The 25,052-nt window shown below is 35.5% G+C and overlaps 1 protein-coding gene and 1 non-coding gene across 6 annotated transcripts in view; one reads left to right on the top strand and one right to left on the bottom strand.

Moving 5' to 3' along the window:
- Ctnna2 (catenin alpha 2) overlaps positions 1-25,052 on the top strand; it is a 1,105,512-nt gene that overhangs the window by 200,113 nt on the left and 880,347 nt on the right. The gene's annotated exons all lie outside the window — the stretch shown is intronic.
- On the bottom strand, positions 15,416-15,522 carry LOC122116915. Its single transcript, XR_006149038.1, has one exon. It is a non-coding gene; the product is annotated as a U6 spliceosomal RNA (small nuclear RNA).

Here is a 25,052-nt window from a genome sequence, read left to right on the forward strand (position 1 = left end):
AAACAAAACAAAACAAAACAAAAAAAAACCCAAACAAACAAAAACTGACCATCTGTATTGCCTAATGTTAGCATTGCAGTCTTGCAATGGGGATAAGATCTCTTTAGATAGTTTTTCCAGTCTTCCTAACATTAGAGTGGAAAAAAATGTGAAGGGATTAGAATGACACAATGAAAGGGCCTATAAAATGTGATGTTAGATAATAGGACTTGTTCTGTAAGAAACACACCAAGTTTGTCTGATCCCTTGTCTCTTGCCATTGTGTATGTAACAAAGTACCTAGTAGCTGAAGACAGTTCAGGCTTTGATAAAGGGAAGGTGGCCTTTATGATTTCTTTTTGGTTAGGCTATGTGCAGGATGATCAACTCTGTACCCTGAGTCAGCTCCCCAGGATATACTGAAGCCAGGTGAGGAATCTGATATTACACTCAGATTATGCAGCTATCAGGAAAATCCAGAGGCATTTTCATACCTGTTGATTCTAGTTTTGAGGATAAATTTCAATTTTTGGTTCTTTGTTTCATTTTTCTTTTTTTTTTCTTTTTTTTTTTTTTGGTAGTACATGTCTATAATATCATCCTTTTGGGGGGGAACTGAGCAAGAAGACTGAGAGTTTGACACTAGCCTGCACTACACAGTGAGGCCTTGTTTCAAATTTAAAAACTAAGAGGAGAGGAATAAAAATGAAAAGCAGAGGACTAGAGGTATGGCTCAAGTAGCAGAGTGCCAGCCATGAGCCAAGTCAAAGCACTGAAATCAAGCCCCACTACCAGCACACACACAGAAATAGAAAGAAAGAAAGGAAGGAAGGAAGGAAGGAAGAAAGAAAGAAAGAAAGAAAGAAAGAAAGAAAGAAAGAAAGAAAGAAAGAAAGAAAGAAAGAAAGAAAGAAAGAAAGAAAGAAAGAAACAAAGAAAGAAAGCAAGCAGGCAAGTCTGTGCCCCGAGCTGTGTGGAACTTAGATAAACCAAGCCCCTTCTGTGCAGGAGGGGGGCCTTGTTTCATTTTCCTTAATCATCTTTATTTCTCTTTGGGACTATTTGTGGACTAAATAAAAACATTGTTAGAGATAAAAATACAAGCTCCTAGTTTTAGTCATTAGAGTCCATGAGAATAGAATCCTTCTTGTCTGTTATTAGTCATGATAACATCAATGAATTACTGACAGCTTATTTGTGTCAGTACTGTGTTTCTCTATTATGCACACATTTTATTCTTATGAAATAGTAACATTTATGTCTCAAAGATAAGAAAACTGTAATTTTGACACTGGGCAGGACACCTCTTGACATTGAATAAATACACAGTGGTGACCCAGAGCCCAGGTAGGTTTTATCTCATAATTTATTCTTCTTTAAAAATGCCACAGGGCTGTCCCTGAATAGCTAATCTCATTCATTCTAACTTGTCCTTGCAGAAAGTCCTCCAACACCTTGAAGACTAGTTTCACCTTCTTTTCACCTTAGTGTTCCTCAGATACTACTTTCAACTGTTTATTTAATAATAGTTTCTCAGCACCAAAATATGCCTCAGTGCAGGAAACGTATTAGACTGAAGTTCCTACCCACCCATGGTGGGTAAAGGACTAAACTCACTATCACTAATCCTGTGATCATCAAAACAAAACAAATTTTAAAAAAAATCTAGAGTGTTTTGGCCTGGAGCCTGGAGCTCATGCCTGTAATCCTAGCTACTCAGGAAGCTGAGATTTGAGGATCAGAGTTCAAATCTAGCCAGAGCAGAAAATTCTGGGAGACTCTTATCTCCAGTTAATCACCAAAAAAACAAGCTGGAAATGGAGTTGTGGGTCAAGTGGTAGAGCACTAGTTTAGAAGCTCAGGCCAGCACCAAGGCCTTGAGTTCAATCCCCAGGATGGACACCAAAGAAAACAAATCGAAATAAAACATCTAGAGATTGTATAGAAGAGGTCTCCAGCCCAGAAATTAAGGTATCTCATTGAAAGCATCTCAGAGAAATCACTGACTCCTTAAAGATGAATAAATATTAGTGTTTCAAAGAGGTATTTGAAGAGTAGAGAGATTGTACGTATAGGCTTCTATTGTTTACCAATGCAAGGAATGTGTAATACTCAGTTCTCTGCTGTTATCACTGAATATCATAAGTCTGGGAACCATAAAGCTGGGTCACCACTGAGTATTTATTTAACACCCAGAGGTGTCCTGCCCAGTGTCAAAATTATAGTTTTCTTATCTTTGAGACATAAATATTACTATTTCATAAGAATAAAATGTGTTCATAATAGAGAAACACAGTACTGACACAAATAAGCTGTCAGTAATGATAGAGCATGCTCTCTCTCTCTTTACACACACACACACACACACACACACACACACACACACACACACACACACACACAGAGTAGCATTCAGCTTTGGATGCTGGGAAATCATGCATGTGAAACCAGAATCGGATGAGGACTTTGGTGTGGCTGTATCGTAATATGATAGAGGGCAAGTAGCCCAGGGGAGACTAAACTCACTTTCATAACATCATTTATTCATTAGAGTCCAATTCTTGTAAGTTCATCACCATTTCATTTTATGGTTTTATGCTAGTCATGGGGCTTGAACTCAGAGCCTGGGCACTGTTCCTGAGCTTGAGTGCTCAAGAGTAGAGCTCTACAGGTTGAGCCATAGCTCCACGTACCACTTTTCAGTAGTTAATTGGAAAAAAGAGTGTGAGGGACTTTCCTGGCTTTGGCATTGAACCATCATCCTCAGATCTCAGCCTCAGTTGCTAAGACAGGCATGAGCCACTAGTGCTTAACTTATCTCATCTCCTTTTTAAAGCCCTGTTTTCCATGTAATCTCAGTGGCTATTAAGCTTCATCATGAGTTTGGGATGTTTTCAGCAGGTTCTGAGGAATTGCAAGTGTGAATGTCTGAACCTGACAGCATTCAACAAGGATACGTGAACTATCACCTGGGAACCAAATCTAGATCCTGCTCTGTTTCTATATGGCCATACCTGTTTATGAATCTTTGACCATCCTTTATTATTTTATAAGCAATATAGGTTCTTTAATGGTAAAAAATAAAACAAAATGAATTATGTTTTATGACATGTGAAAAACATATGAAAATACAATTTTATATGTTTGTAGGTAAAATTCCATTGGAACACAGCCAATAGATGTTTCATTCATGTGAAAGAGGCAAGGCTCATAATGGCTACTAAAACCATGTGGTTTATAGAACACAAACAATTTACCATTTAACCTTTTGCAGAAAGTTTGCTAACTCAGAACTACCTGTGGGAGTATTGTCACTCATATTAAGCCAACTACAGTTTTTATTCTGAAAAGGAGGAGGAAAACAAAAAGGGTTAAGTCTTGAATTTTTTTTTGGCTTGGCTCTTTGTTGATACCTCCACCCCTTCATGTTTTCATGCCTTAATGCTCTGCCATTTTACTCTCTTACACTTTTATTTACAATCATTTTGTAGATTCCTATGCTGCTTCTGGAATTCTTAAAGTAGTTGGAAATGGCATTCATACATTACACCTTTTGTTAATAAGTTTTTTATTATGAAGATACTGTACAGAGGGGTTACAGTTACATGAGCAATGTAACAAGTACATTTCTTATCAAGCATTGTTGCCTCCACCTTTGATGTAAATTTTATTTAAAGTGAGTGGTTAGAAAGTGGGGATAGAAATCACTTTTTTATGTATTGTCCATTTCAGACCATCCGCTTACATGTGTCCCGAATTTACACTCTATGTTCAATTATGTTATCATATAAGTCATAAGGAAGTGATGTTTTCTTACCCTACTTAGTTCTGTGTAATCATCTCTTATTCCACACACTTGCATGCATGCACACACACACACACACACACACACACACACACACACACACACACACACATACCCACACACAAATATACACATACATCAGTGGTCAGTCAGCATGTGTTACTGGTGAAAGGTACTTTAGCTAGGAAACATTGGTAAAATGGAAGCAAAGAAATAGAATGAGGACAATTGCATTCAGATGCCTGCTTTCAGTTTTGTTTTGTTTTTAACATAGAGGAAATTTGGGGGGTTTGTCAGGGCTCTAAGAGGGACAATTAGTCCTTCTGCAACTTAGCAGAGAGGCTGTTTTGTACTATACTTCACAGGTGTGTGATCTGTAATCTGCATTTCTATTTCAAAACTTTGCATACACTAGAAGTGAACATCTGGCTGCAAACACACATAGACAGTAGTTCAAAAACCCATTACTTGATGTCAGTAAGTTAAAAGATTGTAACCGATGATTAGTTGGTTTCAAAATTGAAGTGATTAAAATCAGGTGAAGAGATGGGTGATTCAGTCTCTTCTTATAGGTTAACAGTTCTGAATATTTTCTTATTACATTTATCTTTGGGAAATGAAATCCTTCACTCTAAAACCTACTTATCTATTCTGATACTTTATAGAACAGAAATGGAATACGATGGCAGTGTTGCTATTCCCTCTGCTCTTACTGTGAGAATTTTAAATCAAACTCAACTGGAAAAAAAATTTTAATATGCTGACTACAGATTAGTTACATCTGCCGACCCTGCTGTGTTGTGTTAATTTTATTCTTATTCTTTGGAATTATTAAGCATGAAGTAATTTTGAACTGAATATTTTATTAATATGAATAATAACTCATATTTTAATTTAGAGCTAACTTTTAAATATTAGTAGAAATTAAGGACTTTAAAATCTTATGTAAAATGACACTTAACAGTTTGATGTTTTATATTCTTGTGAATACATGTAGCTATCTCTATAGTAAAAATTATCTTGTACATTTAATTCATAATATTTTTAATTAGATAAGTAATAAATTTTAGATACAATTTTTCATTTATCATTAAGATTGTTAATATAAACGTGGGGTACCTTTGTAAGATTGTTAATATAAACTTGGGGTACCTTTGTAAAAGAAATCCTGTTAATATATAGTTGCATCCAGATATATACATAAGGATATATTTTTTTAATATTTATATTCATTGTACCCTAAGCATTGAGCAACTGGAATTTAGTATCCAATATTTATTGGATCAAATAATGTAGTCAAGTGTAGCGTAAATTTTGGAGATGTGAAATCCTGTCTTGTGTTTGTCTACCAAAGTGTCATTGCTTTCTAGATCTGCTATGTGTAAATTCAAAACATTTTTAATACCACTGACATTTTATTGTTTTTTTTTACATTTTTGTGACTATAGTAGAGGATTTTGTTTTGTGGATAAAAAAATATATATTTTGTCCTCACAATGGTGACAAATTTTTGATGAAAACTTGTTTTTCCCATCTTGATGCTTAATGATAAATATTTCAGATAAACTTTGTAATGGACCTCTACTAGTGATGTTGAATATATCCACTTGAACTTCTTAAAGAATCAGAGAATTGACAAAAGTAGATTTTTTCTGTAGGACCCCTCTAATGCTTATCAAACAGAGTCCTGAGCTTTGTGTTTATAGACTGGGGATTACTTAGGAAAAAAGGAGTCTGCTTCTTAATGTCTGAAAACAGGTACTGTAGACTCATGGTTCTTTACCTAGGGTAGTTGTAATCACTTCATCATCAGACGTGTACCAGTTTCTAGACATTATAGACTGTTACATCTGGGTGAGGGCTATTGAATTGTTGAGGCCAGGTATCCTACTAAGCATCTTCCAGTGCCCTTTCTGTCTTCCCCACAAACACAACTATCTGGCACAAAATATCAAGAGTGGTAGGGTTGTAAAAATGAGCTGTAGACCAATTGCTGATTTTGAAGTTAAAGAAACTGTACAATGAGATAAGAAGATTATTTCTAAGACACACAATTTATTTCATAGCTGTTTCAAAGTCTTGCATTTCTGCACATGATCTTTACTTGACTATCTACAAGAAATTCCATATTGGAGAGAAAAAGATATCACTATGATCCATATATAAAAAATAACATTTGCATTCTGCCTTGTATCTGTTTGAATACAGTAAATATTTCTCTATTCTCCAAAAAATTATCTCTAACAAAGTCTACAAAAATAGCACCCCTATTTGCAGAAGACAAGCATTCATTCTCATGTTTATTACAGCAGTATGAGCAATGGGAAAGATGTGGACTCAACCAAGGTATCCAGTGGCAAATGAATAAAGAAATCATAATGCATATGGATATACTTTAGGTACACAACAGAATACTATTCATCCATAAACACAGAATGAAGTCCTGTCATTTGAAGCTGCAGGGAAGAATCTGAGAGACAAGTGACATAAGCCAGGCAAATAATTCACACTGTTGTAATATTTGTGGAAGCTGAAATTTTTGCTCATAGAGAAGGGAAGAATAATGATCATTAGAAGTGAGGAAGCATGAGGGTACAGAATAGAAAAAAATAGGGAATTAGTGCTAAATTACAACTAGATGAGTGGAATAAATTCCATCATTCTCCAGCATAACTGGGTGACAATAGCTTACAACAATCATAGCATAGCTTGTCAAGATCTTACAAAGAGGAAGTGGTTCAAAGGTTCTCAATGATCTTTATGGAGACATAAGTAGTATTTACCCTGATTTTATCATTTTTCACATTGTATAAAATTATCACACTGGACCTCATAATTATGGACAATCACTATGTGCCATTAAAGATCTTATAATGAACAGGTTAGTAATTTAACTGTTTGGGACTTAGAGACCAGTTAAGATTAAACATCTTTATCTTTCACCCATAACAGTTCCCGTTTGTCTATTGTACTGCTGGAAGTTGCACCATAGCAAATGATTTCCTTGTTGTTGTTGTTGTTGTTTTAATTTCCCTTTCTCTCTAAAGAAGAAATGTATCCAGATACATTGTGGGTTCCAAAGCCCCTTTAGGGGACACAGTATACCCAAATACTTCTCTTTGTGAAAATGGAAGTGGTTCCCATGGTGATAAAAGTCCCTGATGTTTGAAGGGGAAGAATGGCCCCAGAAGGAACTGAAAAGCAAAAGAAAGCTTGTGGGAAGGATGTGCTATCTGAGTGTCCATCTTGTGATCTGTTCATGACCAAACATTTTAGGATTTGGAACTGGTCATTCCAATTATTATTGTCATTCGTATTGTTTTATTTCTTCCAAGCTAACTGCTTAGACAGGAATAAGCACAACTATGTGGTAAAGGGAGCTACTGAGTGTGTCCACAAAACTCCTTGCTGCACAGAGCTTTTCGGTGAAATACAGCTGAATTCAAATAATATCTTTACCATCTGACCCTGGAGAAATTCCTAATGTGAAGAGTCAGCTGTCATTGTCACATTCAGGACTTTTCAATTATTATTGTTATTATAAAGGTGATGTACAGAGGGGTTACAGTTGCATAAGTCAGGTGAAGAGTACATTTTGTTTTGACAATGTCACCTCTACCAGCACTCTTTGCCAGGTTTTCCCTCCCATCCCTGCCCTGAAGTTGTATAGTTCATTTTCAACATCTTGCCCAGTGAGTACTACTGCCACACTTGTTCACCCTTTGTCCACCATATCTGTGCCTCTGTTACCCTCACAAAGATATATAAACAAACAGACAGAACAACTGAAAATAAAACAAACACAACCTAAAAGTAAAAGCCTCTTGTTTTCATTTCCTGGGGTTCCTTTAGGTAATTATTATTTCATATTATCAGATTTACATAGGCATTGTGCCTTTCTGTTCCTCTCCTAACAGTATTCTGCTTTGGTCTCACTGTGTGTGGGTGAATACTGGAGACTTGTATAATTTGTTATGTTTCAGTTGTAGATCTAGCTTCCACATATCATTCAGGACCTTTTGATGAAGCTGACAAAAGAACCCTGGAAAATAATTTAGTAAGGGAGTCCGTTACCGAGCAAGGGCTACAAGCTTGGTAAAGGGAAAGTGGATGGGATTTCAGATACAAGTGCTGCACTTCTACCAGATGTCTTCATATTGAACCACAAACTGTATCATTGTTTACAGGGATCCTAAAACAAGTTGACTGAAAGTGTAACCCATATAGTATATCAATATCATGCCTTTACTATGAATACATACATTAAAAAAAGTATGTTTTTGTGGATTTATGAGACTTGTGTCCCCAATTAACCAGTCACCGTTTATTACTAAAAACACATTCATAGTGGACAGTTTGGTAAATTGAGTCCCAGTCTCTAGTTTGCCTGTATTGACATCTTCTTCCAACCTTGCCAGGGTCTTCATTTTCAGCAGAGGAACTCGACTCATGCATCTGTAAACATATTCTCTACATAGCATCTGTGTCTATTGTATCTCTAAGTTCATCTATGGTACTTAAATCTAGTTTTCTCCCCCAGTCTTCATCATTCTCTTTAAGAATCTCCTGTCCTGTCCACACTTTACCTCACTTATTACGTGTCTGCCTGGATTTCCAGTATTGTTCTTCTCCAAATCACATTCATCCTGTAAGTTCATAGGAGAACAGATTCTTGAACTATTCCAAAGATACTGAATTCTGGAGTCATGATTCGGGGTATTTTCTGCAAAAAAAAACAAACAAAAAAAACCAAAACCCTTCTTTGGACTTGTTGGGGGCTACTGCCTCCATTGACATTCAACAAATATTTGATAGCTCACTTAGACAAGGCCTATAGTTACATCATCATAACAAGCTAACCTTAGTATCTTATTTGTGAGAGTAAAAGTAAGACTTTGCTGTAAAATTCAAGAAAAGAAAATTCACACCACCAGATCTACTTTGAGTTACTCAAAGTTAAGAGATAAGCTTTTAACTTTACTCTTTGTGTAATTTTATAATGATATATGTTTGGGAAATTAGAACAGCTCTTTTTGACAGTTCCCACACGTTATTATCAGGTCACATGTTTGTTCAGGGAGTTTCATTATTCTATTCTTGCTTACATAGGTTTGATCAAGGGAATGTGCTTATTTCAGCATTTTACTCTTGTTCCATGGTTTTCACTGATTTTCTGAAAGTTGTAATTAATATTTTCCCATATAAGTTTTATCTCCTTGATTATAGCTTGTTGATTTCACTTGCAGTAGGTAGGTAACGACTTCTGTGTTTATTTTCCTTTTCATAAGTTTCCTATTATTCTTCACTTTCTTTGATGTTGAGCAGAACTTTTATTTCTGTTGATTTGGTCTTTCCCACTCAGTTCAGCCATTTTAAATGTCTTAAATTTTTATTCTTTGTTTACATAATTTTACATCCAAAATTATTCAGTCAAACAATATAAAGTGCTTTAAGAGGTAAATATTTTCAAATTTTTACATATCTTATTTTGTATTAAAATGAAAAAATATAATTTAAATAGTCATTTCCTGTATTGTAACCACTAGAAATTAAAATTACAACACTGTTGCAAAAAGTAGAAAATAAATTTTCCAGAACACCTGATGCTTTTAGCAATAGTTATTATCCACCTGTCAATTTAGTAACAACATTTATAAATTAACATTTATGGACTCAATCAAATTATTTCTACTCTTAAAGACTGTTTTGAGTTGTGGGACAAGAGTCGAAATTATTGTTGCTTTCCTGGCCAGAGTTAATAATGTGCTTCTTTAACATTGTAAAATGACATTTCCCTGTTTTGGGTTGAGCAAAGAACTATAGAAAATCTTTGATATTATTGACCTGTTACTGTTTTAAATGTTTTATCTTAGGATTTTCATTTCAATCAGGTAACTAAGAGTACAATAAAACTGAGGAGTAAAATGAATCACTTTTCCTTTATTGGTTGTTATATATCAGAATCAGTCTTAATTAATATATAGGTTACTAAAGTGTCATCTATGTCTTGAGTAAAGAGAGGGTTCTCTTCCCTCCCCCCACCCGAAGGTGACAGTTGGTACATTTAAACCTAGCTCTTCTAATAGTGAATTTGACGGTGAAGAAGTTAACAAAGGAATAATTACAATGTCATCTATTTTAAAGTTACTAGGCAAAGAAACAGAGATAGGGGAAGAGCTAGTTATTTAATAAATATGGAAAATGTGTACTTTCCTGAAAGCTCATTATTTCTACCAATCAAATCAAGACAAGGAACATAACTTACAGAATTATAGGGATTAGGCTTAATATAATGAAACACTGTTACTCAAAAAATTAAAAGATGTTTTAGATGTTATTACCATTAATAATATTGAGTATAGGGTAACTGTATAACATATTTATGTAGACAGGAGGGATCCTGCTGAAGTGTTTTAAGCAGATGTGATGACTGTTATTATTCTAAAACTCATCATTTATGAGAATTATTCATAAAGGATACAAACAAGTTAGAAGCCAATTATAATATCTCGGCCAGATATTCTAATAGAGATTTGAACTAGGATGTAAGCCAGATGGGGTGCATAGTTGGGCTATACAAAATCATGGAATCATAGTTTCTGAAAGCACTTTCATGGGAATTGAGAGATGACACAAACATTAAGAAGTATAGAGAAAGTTCACCTAACTAGAATTTAACACTTAGTTCAAAGGACAAAGCAGTAGTGTAAATTCTGGTTTGGGCCTGCCAGGTTTGAAACTCAATAATTAAGTCACTTATCAGCTGCCAAAGCTGCAATATTTTTTTTCATGTTGTTTTGTTTTGTTTTCTGGATAGAGCTTCATAAGTAAATAATTGTTTTATTTTTCTTTCTTAAATTCAGTAAGATTTGTGCATCAAGAGTCACCCTGAAGAATGAGTTGGAAGATAATAGAAACTGTTTTAGAACCTGAAGTGTTCTATTTCATTCCAAGCATTCTTCTGAAATATTATCTCACAATTGCCTTAGATCAGAAAGAAAACAAAGTATAGTGTTCCTTAATGATGCTATTGTTTTCTAACTATATCATTATAACTTCTACTTATTTCATGTCTTTAAATGCTGTATTTCAAATGTGCTTATGCTCATTTGCTGCATCAACTTATTTTGAGAAAATTCTGAGACCTTAAGTAGATTGGGTAAGGAATCTATAGGGTTCTTTAAATAGAGGATCATGTTGGACAGAGGAGGGATAGCTCTACTTCTTCTTTCCCTATTTGGACCGCCTGTATAAGTTTGTACCTTGCCTTATTGCTCTTGCTAGGAATTCCAGCACTATGTTGAAGAAGAGTGGATAGAGTTGGCATCCTTGTCTATTTTTTCTTATTTTAGAGGGACTGCTTTTAGCATTTCACCATTAAGTATAATGCCAGCTATAAATCTGTCATATACTGCTTTTATTGTGTTCCATGGATTCCTAACTTCTCTAAAGCCTTTATCATAAAGGGTTGTTGAATCTTGTCAAATGCTTTTTCTGCACCCATTGAGATAATTATGTGATTCTTGTTCTTGCTTCTGTTGATGTGTTGACTTACATTAATTGACTTGTATATATTGAACTCCAAGACGAGAAAACAAGAGATATTTCTGGATGCTGTTGTTGCTATTTTTGTTCTCTCATCCTTTTGTCTTGTTTGTTCATTTGTTTGTATTTGGGAGGGTAAGGAAGGGCACAGAAAAAGATGGAACAAAAGATGAACAAATCTAAGAGTGGCACTCACTAGACACTATGTAGAAAATGAGCTATACATCTTGTGGGGTGAGACAGGAGGGAAAAACTGGAAGAGAGCAAGTGAAGTGGAGAGATGGTTCAAAAAGATATGCACTTATTATCTGATTCATGTAACTGTAAACATCCTATGTATAAACTCTCTCTATATATACATATATAAATGTATAAAATCAAAATAAATTGAAAAATACTGAGAACTTATTTTGAGAAATTAAGATGTATGAAGCAGACTAATTTTATGGTTTGATGATATAGTGGTTTGAGTTCAGGATATTCTACTTTCTGAGCATTGTAGTAATCCTTTTTTTTTTTTTTTTTGGGTCCAGTCGTGGGGCCTGAACTCTGGGCCTGGGCGCTGTCCCTCAGCTCTTCAGCTCAAGGCTAGCGCTCTACCACTTGAGCCACAGCACCACTTCGGGCTTTTTTATTTTTTGCTTATGTGGTGCTGGGGAATCGAACTCAGGGCCTTGAGCATGCAAGGCAAGCGCTCTACCACTGAGCCACCTTCCCAGCCCCTGTAGTAATCCTTTTGTCTTTTAAATAGGGTCTTACACATTTTGTCTAGGGCTGGCTTCTTCCATGACTCTCTTATTTTTTACCTCAGCTGAGGTTACAATATGATATTCCACACTTGGCTTGATGGTTTTCTGAGTGGTGAAAGACACACTGTACCTTGTAAAACATTTAGTTCACACTTCATTATGAATTTCTTTTAAAGAGAGATACCCCAAGATATGTTAATACTGATTGTAAAACCATTTCACTCAACACAACAATCTTTAAGTTATTCCAATTTTCCCTAAAGGGGCACAGTAAATATGAGAATGCTTGTGTGTATAACCTGTGTTTCTGTGTTTTGTATGCTTGTTGAGTCTGTTTGAATAGAAGTATACAATGAATGTATACATAGTCTACTTTCTGAGAGAAGTCAGTCCCACATCAGTAGTTCCATTATATTGTGTTTTCTCTTTATTTGGAGCAGTTATTTTTAGAGAATCATTAAGGGCTGAGTTTATGTTGAGAGACTTTTAGCAAAACAAAGCCTTTTTTGTATGAAACACAATCATACACGTTACTTCTATGTCAACCAGAGGAAAATAAAATCAAAGGTTATTATAAAAAATGCTTTCATTTTCTTCTTTTAGTTTATATATATGCATACATACATCAATATATATATGAATATATAGTTCCTAAAGTATTAAACAAAAGGGAATGCTTGAGATACATCTGACTGTATAGCTCTAAAATACAACTAGTTGATTTTTACCATTGTAGGAAATGAGAAAATCTAGGCAGTCTTTCAACTGATGTAATTTGACTCATTCTTTGTTTCTTTGTCTCCTGGGCAATGAGACTAGACCGAAGACAAACAGGTTGCTAGACTATTGTTGACATTGCATTTAGCTGCATGGCATTTCTGCATCTCTCTTCCAGCAGATATTATGCTTGGATTCCTGATACTGAGTAGGAGGAAGGAATAGCAACGTCCTTGGATATCACTTAATTAATAACTTTCAGACTTTAATTGGCATAAATTCTCTCTCTTTGTTCTCTCTCTCTCTTTCTCTTACTCTGTCATTCTCTCTCCTCCTCAAAGGAAGAAGGAGGAATTGTAATAAAGTAGGTAAATATATAGGACAATGGTACAGCAATCCTTGCAAATATATTTTTCTCTTTCTTTCTTTCTTTCTTTCTTTCTTTCTTTCTTTCTTTCTTTCTTTCTTTCTTTCCTTCTTTCTTTCCTTCTTTCTTTCTTTTTCTTTCTTTCCCTCCCACCCTCCCTCCCTCCCTCCCTGCCTCCCTCCCTCCCTCCCTTTCTCCCTCCCTCCCTCCCTCCCTCCCTCCCTCCCTCCCTCCCTCCCTCCCTCCCTCCCTCCTTCCTTCCTTCCTTCCTTCCTTCCTTCCTTCCTTCCTTCCTTCCTTCCTTCCTTCCTTCCTTCCTTCCTTCCTTGTGCCAGTCCTGAGGCTTTAACACAGTTTCTGGGAACTGTCCCTGAGCTATTTTTTTGGTCGTTCCTGTGGCTTGAAATCTGAGCAAGGGTGTTCCCTGAGCTCTTCAGTTCAAGCCTAGCACTCTACCACTTGAGCCACAGTACCACTTCCTGTTCTCTGGTGGTTAATTGGAGATAAGAGTCTCACAAACTTTCCTGCCATGGTTGGCTTTGAACTGCAGTCCTCAGATCTCAGCCTCCTGAGTAGCTAGGATTACAGGTATGAGTCACTGGTGCCCGGCTTCCCTGAACTTCTTCTGCTCAAAGCTAGTGCTCTACATCTTGAACAAGAGTCTCAAAGACTTTTCTATTATAGCTGGCTTCACACTACAATCCTCAAATCTCAGACTCCTGAGTAGTGAGGATTGTAGATGTGAGCCACCGGCACCCAACTTGCAATGTTCCTTCCTTTCTTTTATTTCCGTCTCTCTCTCTTTTTAAAATAGCAAACAAACCATTTCCACTAAGGTCCAGACAGGAAGTATTTTCCTTTTTTTTTTCAGGCCATCTGTTTTGTATTGCTAGTAATCACATCTACTGACCTACCAGTGAAGCAATCTTGAGGTGAATAATTGTGAATATGTGTGGCTGTGTTATAATAAAACTTTATATTCAAAAATAGGAAGCAGCAAAGTATAAAACAGAGATAGTTTGATGAGTACCTCAGGTTATCTCTTTTTTTATTGTAAAGGTGATATACAGAGGTTTACAGTTAAATAAGTCAAGTAATGAGTATATTTCCATTTGAACAGTGTCATCTCTTCCTAGTTTTCTCCCATATTGTCCTTCCCGACCTCCTCCCTCACATTGTATAGTTCATTTCCAACACAGAATCTAGCGAGTATTACTCTGCGTGTGTTCACCTTTGTCCCACCATTTTTGTTCTCCCTCTTATCCTCCCCCAAACAAGCTTACATACAAGACAAAAGGTACAGAAATTAAAAAAAAAATGAGAAAGGAAGAACAATGAGCAAAATAACACAAAACCTCCTGGTTTGATTTCTTGGAGTTCATTTCGATAAACATCATTTTATATGTTCATATGCCCATAACTATGGCCTTTCCTCAAAAGACTAAACATAGAGCTTCTCTATGACCCAGCAATCAAATTCCTGGGCATTTTTCCAATAGACCACAAAAAAAGGCCACACTAAAGAAACCAGCACAATCATGTTTGTTACAGTATTGTTTACCATCACCAAGATGTAGAATCAACCCAAAGGCCTCTCAGCAGACAAAAAGATCGATAAAATGTGGCATATGTGTACAAGGAAATTCTATCCTTCCGTCTGAAAGGATGATATTGCCCCATTCATACAGAATTGGAAAGACTTGGAAAAACATATATTACCCAAAGTAAGCCAGACCCAAAGAAACATAGATTGCATGGTTCCCTCATTTATTGTAACTAGAAAGTGCCTATACATCTATATAAACACACTGGATGGTAAAAACAAAACAAAACAAAACATAAATACATGGCCCTAGTAAATTATATAGGATGCTAGATATAGTGAGACCAAAGGAGGATATTCTTAGGAGAGGATTGCAACATTTCTTCATAGTATCTAATACTTTAGTCTTTCCTTTGTCATCCTTTTTCTTTATTTTCTTAAAAATAAGTATTCAAATATATTATGAACAGAAAAGTTATACATTAAAACAAAACACACACACAAAAACATGACTTTTGACCTGCACATCACAATACTTTAACATGGTTGCGAGATCAGGAAGATAAGGTTTTTTTTAATGTTCTCTGCAATTTGAATTTTTAAAAGCCAGGTTTAGAGCACACTCCAAGCAATTGTTTGCTTTCTTTTGTTAAACAGAATATATCAGAAAACAAAACAAAAAGTTTTAAATAATTGTTTTAAAATTATGTAAAAATATGGAATGCTTCACGAATTTACGTGACATCCTTGTTCAGGGGCCATGCTAATTTTCTCTGTATTGTCCCAATTTTAGTATATGTGCTGCCGAAGCAAACACAGGAAGATAAGTGTTTTAGGCTTTGTGGGCCTCCTAATTTCTACTTCAGGTGTTCACCTTCACTGTTTAGTTAGAACAGCAGTAGACAATCTCTAGCTGGAAGGGTATGACTACATTTGCATAGGATGTGTTTATAGATGTTTGAATGTCGTGTATTTTTATAAAGTCATTATTATTTTGATACTCAAATATTTCTAAATGTCACAACAAATCTTAGGTCACACACTGCAAGAGGCAAGTGCTAGGATCTGACTAACAAGAACCATAATTTTCCAGAGTATATGAAGAATGTAATTCTTGTGCAAGGCACTGTCATGACTTTCTATGTTATCTTATACAATCAGTAAAGCAATTCTGTATCAAACATCATTGTCTTAATCATTAAAAATATAATTGAACATCTATGAAATAAGGAAATATTTCAATATTACACACTGTTGATAAATCCAAGAACTTATTTAGTTGCTTCTTAGATGAAGTAAACCAATGCATTTCTTGAAGTATCTGACTTAGCTTTGTAATTGAGGGATATTCTCCTTTTATAATGATAAAACCTACAAGAGATTTTAGTGATTATGTTCAGAAATGCTGCCCCTTTAAACCTTAATACTACTAATAAATTAACATTTAATGTCTGATGCATTCAATAGAAAGATCTAATAAAGGACATGTTATCTCATTTGTTTGAATATTGTATGAACAAGATAAAAAATTCTGAGTAGAATATTATATCTATATGTTTGATAATAAATCTTGTATAAATTACTATGGGTGCAGGGTACCAGTGGCTCACACCTGTCATCCTAGCTACTCAGGAGGCTGAGATCTGAGGATCTTGGTTCAAAGCCAGACTGGGCAGGAAAGGCCATGAGACTCTTATCTCCAGTTAACAACCAGAAAACCACTGTGGCTCAAGTAGTAGAGCAATGTTCTTGAGCTAAAGAGCTAAGGGACAGTGCCTAGGCCCAGAATTCAAGCCCCACGGCCAACCATAAAAAAAAAATTATATATATATATATATATATATATATACACACACACACACACACACACACACACACACACACATATTACTATGGGTTCTAAGTGACAAAGTTTATAATCCATCCACTCAATGACCCAGAAAATGTATAATTATTCACTACATCATCCTTCTCATTGAGGCCATAGCTTCAGTTATCAGGCTGAGTTCATGTGGTTTTCTGTCCAGAACTTTCTGTGTACTGTGTTTAGAGACTTATGTTCCATTCCTGAATTTCAGATCATGTGTCAGGTCTGCTTTACTTTATCATTTTTAACTCCTTGAAAATAGAAATAGCATTGACTGTATATAAATCATGTCACAATATTTATTCCCTAAACATTATCTACTAAAATCTCTTCATTTGTGATAACCACTACATAATTTTAAATACTAACAGAAAAAATGAAAGCCTTTTAAAATACTGACTTTTCTAGTGAATATGCTCAAATTTGCTGCTCAACTAACAAAATGTCCTATTGTTAGAAAATCAAATTGTTACCATTGTAATTTCTAATTCTTAAACTATTGTCTTTAAATAAAGTTAGAGAGCAATATGAACTTTGTTTTGGGGGTATTATGTGAGACAATTGGATAGTGTTTAGTTTCTATTTATTTTAGTATAACACTGCAAATACAATTAAGCGAGGCCAATTGTACTAGCTCAGAACAAAGAAATTTAAAATATAATATTTATAATATATTTATAGTATTTCTTAAAACCCATTAAATGCATTTTCTAGCCATTTTTAGTTTAAATTTTATTGTAAAAGTGATGTATAGAGGGGGTTATAGTTACATAGATAAGGTAATTAGTTCAGTTCTTTTTGAACAATGTCACCCACTCCTTCATTTTCTCCCACTTTGCCCACCCCCTCCACACCCTTCCTCCTCAAGTTGTAAAATTCATTTCCAACCTAGGGCCAAGCAAGTGTCACAGTTGAATTGGTTCACCCTTAGATCCACCATTTCTGTGATTATCTTTCCCTTCCCCAGATTTCTGTACCCTTTGTCTTCTAGCAATTTTTATCTGAATTTGATTCAATATTCTATAAAGAAAATGGCATAAATATTTAATAGGATTATGTATTGCTATCATTCTTTATTCAACTTACATTTTTGAATACTCGCTAGTATCATATTCTCTTTAAAGCTGATATTCGTATAATGATGAGCAAGATACGTTTGGACTCACAACTATAAGATGGCAGAGTATGTGATTTGCATGGTAAGTCACCTACTAGAATGAGCCAGATGTGAGGGAGTAGGAGTAGTTTTATTGTCTCACATGCAAGCCTTGGTGGGTTTGTTTGGGGTGGGGTGTGTGGGAATGTTCTATAAGGATCACCACAAGTGTGCATGGATTTCCATGAACAGAAAATTGGCTGATGCATTGACCCAGGTCTCATATGGTTAGTAATTTAACAATGTAGTAAGGAAGCTTCACAGGGAGTAACATATAAAGATCTCACTGAAGTTTTCATCTCAGAAAATAATTAAACTCATTCCTTGCTGTTTATTCCTGCCCTTTTTCATTCTGTCCCAAGGATATTGTTTCCTTTAACACACTAGAACTCTTGTTCAATATTTATTCTTGTTTGCTTTTATAATTTTTCTTACCCTTATTAGTTAACTATAATTTCCTGGGGATGTTAGGGACAATGTATTTTGTGTACCTGGATATGTTCATTGTCATCCCAAGAATCATTCCTTCAATGTACATGGAATAAGTCCCACAGCTTCACACATCCTAGGGCTTCACACATTTCCTACTGAGGGAAACTCACTTTCTATAGAATACTTGTTTACAAGTTGTGTTCATTAGTTGTTTAAGTACTGAAAAACTAGCTGCTGAGGGTAAACCTTCAATTTGTGACAGATTATGGTCACGTTTTAGAGTTCTGTTATTTTTGAATAATTGTGCTGCTTTACCTTCTGTGAACTTGAACAATTCTACAAAAGTAGAATTTTATTTTATTTTATTCATTTTATTTTGATAAAATTTTGATATATTAGTTGAGTTGTACCTGCTGAACAATTAAACATGGGATATACACTGTTGGGGTGTTAATGTCTTACTCATTTTCTTTTGTCAGTGGCAATGTGATTTGAACTTAGCCCTGCACTTTTTCGCTTGTTCTGTAGTAGCTCTGTCCCATAAGCCTTGCTGCTAGCCTCATTTCTGTTGGACATTTTGGAGAAGAACTCTCTCAAGCTTTTCTTCCCAGAGTGACTTCCAACTGAGATGTTTCCAGATCTCAACCTCTTGAGTCGTAGGAATAAGATATAAGTCACTATAGCTGGACTGACATCTTACTTTGATCAAATGAGGTTATTATGATCCAAATAGGCACATGTTCTTTAGCAAACATCTTTCCATCAACTGTTCATTTCCTGAAAAGTTCTTGACACTTAATAAATAACTACATTTTTGTGTTACATAAAGGTGTAACTCTTATGTAGGAGTCTGAGCTGTTATAATAAGATGATAGCAGATTCTCCTATTAACTTTTTAATTCTCTAATTTACTCTCTTTTCAGATGTCACAGGGTCTGGTTGATCATGCCTGTACATATTGTGACAAGAAGTATACTTAGAGGAAAAGTTACAGGAAAAGTATAATGGAGAGCTTAAAGATTGATGTTCTATGTACTTTTGTAGATATGTCTAAGTGCTTCCTTGTTTTAATGATTTATTGTGTTGGCACTGGTTCTCCCTTTCTCCTGCTACACAACACTTTATTGTAGTATGTAGAAGATAGAATGGAACATGAAAAGCTTTTTCCAGACACTTTGATTGCATATAATGTACGTTTTATAGAAAGTGAGCTACATATACTTTCATTGTAACTAGAATTTGTAATCCCAATTGCATTGATATGTTTCCTCCAGATTTATCATTCTATAATTCTCACTTTATATGATTTTTATGTGTTTATGTTATGAAACCAATATCTCTACCTAAAGTCTCAATCCATCTTGCTTTTTAAACCTAAAGCAAAGAATGATCAGGATAATATTTTGTAGAAAAAGTCATATCTAGCTACAAGTCCTGGAAAATGCTACTAATTTTTTTTACAAATTTAGGCTAAAATCTTTTTACATTATTTCTCTTTTGCATAAATCTGATGTCACTGCTTAAAGTACTTTTGCTGAAGCCGGGCACTGGTGGCTCACGCCTGTAATCCTAGGTACTCAGGAGGCTGAGATCTGAGGATCATGGTTCAAACCAGCCTGAGCAAGAAAGGCCTTGAGACTCATCTCCAATTAACCACCAGAAAACTGGAAGTGGCACTGTGGCTCAAGCGGTAGAGCGCTAGCCTTGAACTGAAGAGCTGAGGGACAGGGCCCAAGCCCAGAGTTCAAGACCCACGACAGACAAAAAAAAAAAAATACCTGTGCGAAGCAGGTTCTCTAAGACTATTCTTGGACATATGGACAGCTAATAGTCAGTTACACTTTTGTAATATTCTAATGTTAATGATAATTAGGTATCATAATACTTAGAATTAGATGAGGTCTGAGAGATTCTTCTTAAATCTAATAACTATACTTTTTCATGAATATTATCTAACCATCTACTTTCTATAAAATTTTGACATCTCTTATCTATTTTTTGTTCACATCTTCATTCACTACTTTTAAATTGTCAGTGCACTGTGAGGAAGCATTCTCCTCCTCACCTTAATGTTCTTATCCTCTCTTACCCATAGGTTTACCACAGATCTTTATCCTATACTCCCTGAGAGATGCTCTGTCAGTCTGAGAGGAAGTTTTCAAAGCACAGAGAGTGAGTGACAAAAGGTCACTGCTGTTGCTAGGAAATGCTTGTGAATCCTGCTACAGAGGCATCCTTCCATAATCTAGGGGATCTGTGAGTCCATAGACTGTGAGATTAAGGAGGTGATATTGTCCTACTCCAGGCTTAGATGCAAGGGCTATGTCAAAGTTAGCCAGCAGTCTTCACTTTCACAAGAATATCTTTATCCCTAAAGTAATTTTCATTATAAAGGACAAATAAACAGTTGTAATTGTTGTTTTCACACTAGAGTAATATAATCCTGTTAATTAGAAAACATAGAGATAAACATCATGTCATGTTCAAGTCTACAGAAGGGGCTCTGTATATTATACATATGCATATAGACATGCATACATTTATATTCTGTATTATAAATAGTACATATGAATATGTATTGTGTGTAAATCAATCTATGCCTTTCTATAAATAGAATAGGTTGACATGTATATATACATGTATACATATGAATATATGTATACATAAAATAATGGCTAGAATAAGAATACTTAAGACTTCAGACCTTGTGTTATATTTTGATTGTGATTGTGAATGTTTTTTTAATTCTTTTCACTATAAAAATGAGTTTGTTTTAAATATTCTAATTAGACAATCAGCTGTGTTGCTTATCTGCATTCACAAAGAGCAAATGAAAAAACCGGAAGTGACTACAAATTGCTTAATTAGCCCAATTAAACACCTGCCTAAGACTTCCTGGTTTAGCAAAGCCCAAAGTTCACATTGCTAAAAATACAACTTCAAACTGAAAATTTGAACTATTCTGTATGAAAGATGTAAAGAAAATACATGTGAGTTGCCTTGCTTATAGCAGAGATTAGACTTTGCAATTAAGCTCACTTAACAGTACTATCTAGTTATATCCAGTTTATATAAAAACTTATAGAATATTATGAAAAAATAAGGTGCTCTGGGGCTGGGAAGGTGGCTCAGTGGTAGAGCACTTGCCTTGCATACATGAGACCCTGGGTTCAATTCCTCAGCACCACATAAGCAAAAAGGGAAAAAAAGCCAGAAGTAGCCCACAACCGGACCAAAAAACAACAAACAAACAAAAAGAGTCTCAGAAAAAAATAAGGTGCTTGTCTAAAGATAACCAGTACTTGTGTTGAGTGCTTCTATAAAATAGTGCATAAAATGAATAATAGCCCTTAAATCTGCAAGATTCTTCCTAAATTTCAGCTGAGACACTTGAATCACATTGAAAATTTGTTTTTGTTTTGGTTTTAAATTTCTTTTTCTCGGTCATGGGGCCTGAACTCTGGGCCTGAACTCTAGGCCTGGGCGCTGTCCCCCAGATCTTCAACTGTAGACTAGTGCTCTACCATTTAAGCCTCAGCCCCACGTCCGGCTTTTTCTACTTATGTGGTGCTCAGGAATCCAACCCAGGGCCTCATGCATGCAAGGCAAGCATTCTACCACTGAGCCACCTTCCCAGCCCCACATTGAAAATTTTTAAGAAGGGAAATCTTTGGTATTCCTTTGTTAGCCTCTTAACTTCTGCATAAGAAAATTCATTGCTAAATTAATACTCTCATTTATTTTCATCTCTAACTGAACACCGGTTTCAGATGTTTGTATATAAAACTTACCATCATGAGCCAGAAGGCAAAAATTTTATTAAGTTAGCATGCAGAACTATTATTAGGGTTTAAAGTAACTTAGAACTATCTTTTTAATTTTTATCTGAAACTGTAAGGTTCAAGAACATCACCCGCCGGGTGCTGGTGGCTCATGCCTGTAATCCTAGCTACTCAGGAGGCTGAGATCTGAGAATCGTGGTTCAAAGCCAGCCCAGGCAAGAGACTCTTGTCTCCAAAAAACCACCAGAAAACTGGAATTGGTGCTGTGGCTCAGTAGTAGTGCACTAGCCTTAAGCTGAAGAGCTGAGGGACAGCACCCAGGCCCAGAGTTCAAGCCCCACGACAGCCAACAACAACAACAAAAAAAGAATATCACCCTTCTTCAACCTACTAACAACTGGCTGGATTTGAATTTCAATTGTGTGTTGTCTTTTTATTGCCTTGTTTATTGTTTTCACTACAGGTCAAAAATCTATTTTTTGTTATGGTTGTGTGTCTAGTATTGTAGGTATCTTTAGTAAAAGGGCTTTGTGCTTTAAAAACCTCTCATGTTGAAATTATAACCATCCCATGAATTACGTTATCTTTCTCATTTTAAAAACAGGAAACTGAGAAGTGACAGATTCACTTCTCACCCAGATGGGCAATGGTTGACTCTGAAGTCTTTATTCTGTATTCCACACGGTTTGCTTTTACTGACATTTCACCATAACATTGGGTCCATCAGAATCGATCATTCAGAACTCAGGCTAAATTTCAAAAATATTAACAATGCTTTTAAAGAGAAATGATATCCTGAAATAGAAAATGAGCTGCCATTTTTATGAATTGTCCATATGAAAATTCACAAGACAAATCTTGTCGAGCATAATTATAACTTTCTCATTTTTCACTTTATTTCATCAACATTTCTCCAGAATTGTTCTAAGAAGTAATGCTTAAGGAGCACAGCTTGACAACACAGAAATGCATGCAAGTGGAAAGCTGGTGTTCTCTCTATAAAGCTGCCCCTGCACTAAAATGTCAGCATGGTCTTTGCTGAAGTCATTGGCATTTTACCAACAGTTTGTAGCTTAATGGGAAAACAATATTGTACACCTACATATCAAAATTAGAAAATGTCAGTAGATGTAATTGTACGGCTTTGAGAAACAAGAGAATCCTTAAAAATGGGGTATATGATGCATATACTAATGAAATCTTGCTGCAATAGTAGTTTTCCTTGCACCCTACTGTCACTGTACTTGATTTTGGTACCTTGCATCTTGTATATACATTTATCTAATTTGGGAAAGGGAAGGGGATTAATTAAGTGTTGAAACAAGGACACAGGAGGACCCATTGCAACAATGATAAAAGACACTGGGTTGGAAATGAACTTTACAACTTCAGGGCCGGGGGAAGGAGTGAGGGAGGTGAGGGAGGGAATGGATAGTGGGAAATAACAAAGGAGTGGGCAAAAGATGCTAGACAAGAAATATAATCATTACCTTACTCATGTAACTGTAACCCCTCTGTACCACATCTTTACAATAAAATAAAATTTAAAAAATATCAAAACCAGTTGTCTTCATTTCTAGAAGTTTCTATAGTATATAAAAATTAGATGAATACATATTTCCTGTTATTGAAGAAATTATACTACACACGTCAGATAAATTAAACTGGAAGGACTATACTTTGACAAGATTTAGACCCTCTGAAAGACAAAATTTTCAATGCTTAAATGTACTTATCTAAAGAATAGGGACAATACACTCATTTCATTGTACTATGAGGTAGTAATTGTTTAAATCTAAGGAGGATTTAAAACTTAGAAATATTTTTAGTGAAAATTAAAGTAAGCTAAAAATTAAACACATCCTGATAAGATGAAAATGATGTTATTTTAAATCATGCCAATCTTAAATTAATAATAAAATAAAAGACAAAGAAACTCAGGTGATTCAGAATCAATAAAGCAGAGTATTAATTTCTTATTCATACCTGATGTCTTAAAATAATTAAAAGAAATTCCTCAGCAGGAAAGTTGGGATATGAAGATCACCTTATCAAATAAAAATTATTTATTCATTTTCTCCTTCCTGTAATTTACATTAAACAAAGCCTTTGTGTGCCTATAACTTTAGTTATAATGAATCCTTGGACTTTTTTTTCTTTTCTTGGGGGGGGCAGTCTGGTCATGGGGCCTGAACTCTGGGCCTGGATGCTGTTCCTCAACTCTTCAGCTCAAGGCTAGCGCTCTACCACCTGAGCCACAGTGCCACTTCTGGCTTTTTTTTTTCTGCTTATGTGGTGCTGAGGAATTGAACCCAGGGCCTCATGCATGCAAGGCAAGCGCTCTACCACTGAGCCACCTTCCCAGCCCTATTTTCTCTTATTGTAAAGTGCTATACAGAGGGTTTAGATTAACATAAGTAATAAAGAACACATTTCCTTTGAACAGTATTACCCCTTCCTCATTTTCTCTTGCTTGCCCTTCCCCTGATTCCCCACCACAACCACCACCCAAGTTGTAAAGTTCATTTCCAAACTAATGTCTAGTATCACTGTTGGATTGGTTCACCCTTTGTCCCACCATTTCTGTGAATTTTTTTTACATATATTTTATAAAATGTGTTGGTCCTATTTAGGTATAGAGGAAGATTAATGGAGTCAATTTATTTAAATGCCCCAAGCCTTCTTAATCTCTGTGTCTGAACAAAATAGCTGGCTTCATATCGTGTCATACCCAAATGGGTCTTTCCAATCTAGCAGTCAGTTTCTTTCTTTTTCCTTTTTCTTTTTCTTTCTTTATTTTTTTTTTCTTTGGCAGTTTGGGGCCTGAACTCTGGGCCTGGGCACTGTCCCTCAGCTCTTCAGCTCAAGGCTAGCACTCTACCACTTGAGCCACAGCCCAACTTCTGGTTTTTTCTGCTTATGTGTGGTGAGGAATAGAACCCAGGGCCTCATGCATGCAAGGCAAGCTCTACCACTAAGCCACCTTCCCAGCCCACAGTCATGTGGTTTCATGATCTTCAACTTTTGGTTTCTGAAACTCACAACTTAAGGAAGGAAGAGGGGGACCAGTTTTTTATGGGCCAATTTGAGAAGAGCAAATATCTCTATCT

Source organism: Dipodomys spectabilis, unplaced genomic scaffold, assembly GCF_019054845.1.
Source record: "Dipodomys spectabilis isolate Male_0828 unplaced genomic scaffold, ASM1905484v1 ptg000137l, whole genome shotgun sequence".
Taxonomy (NCBI): domain Eukaryota; kingdom Metazoa; phylum Chordata; class Mammalia; order Rodentia; family Heteromyidae; genus Dipodomys; species Dipodomys spectabilis.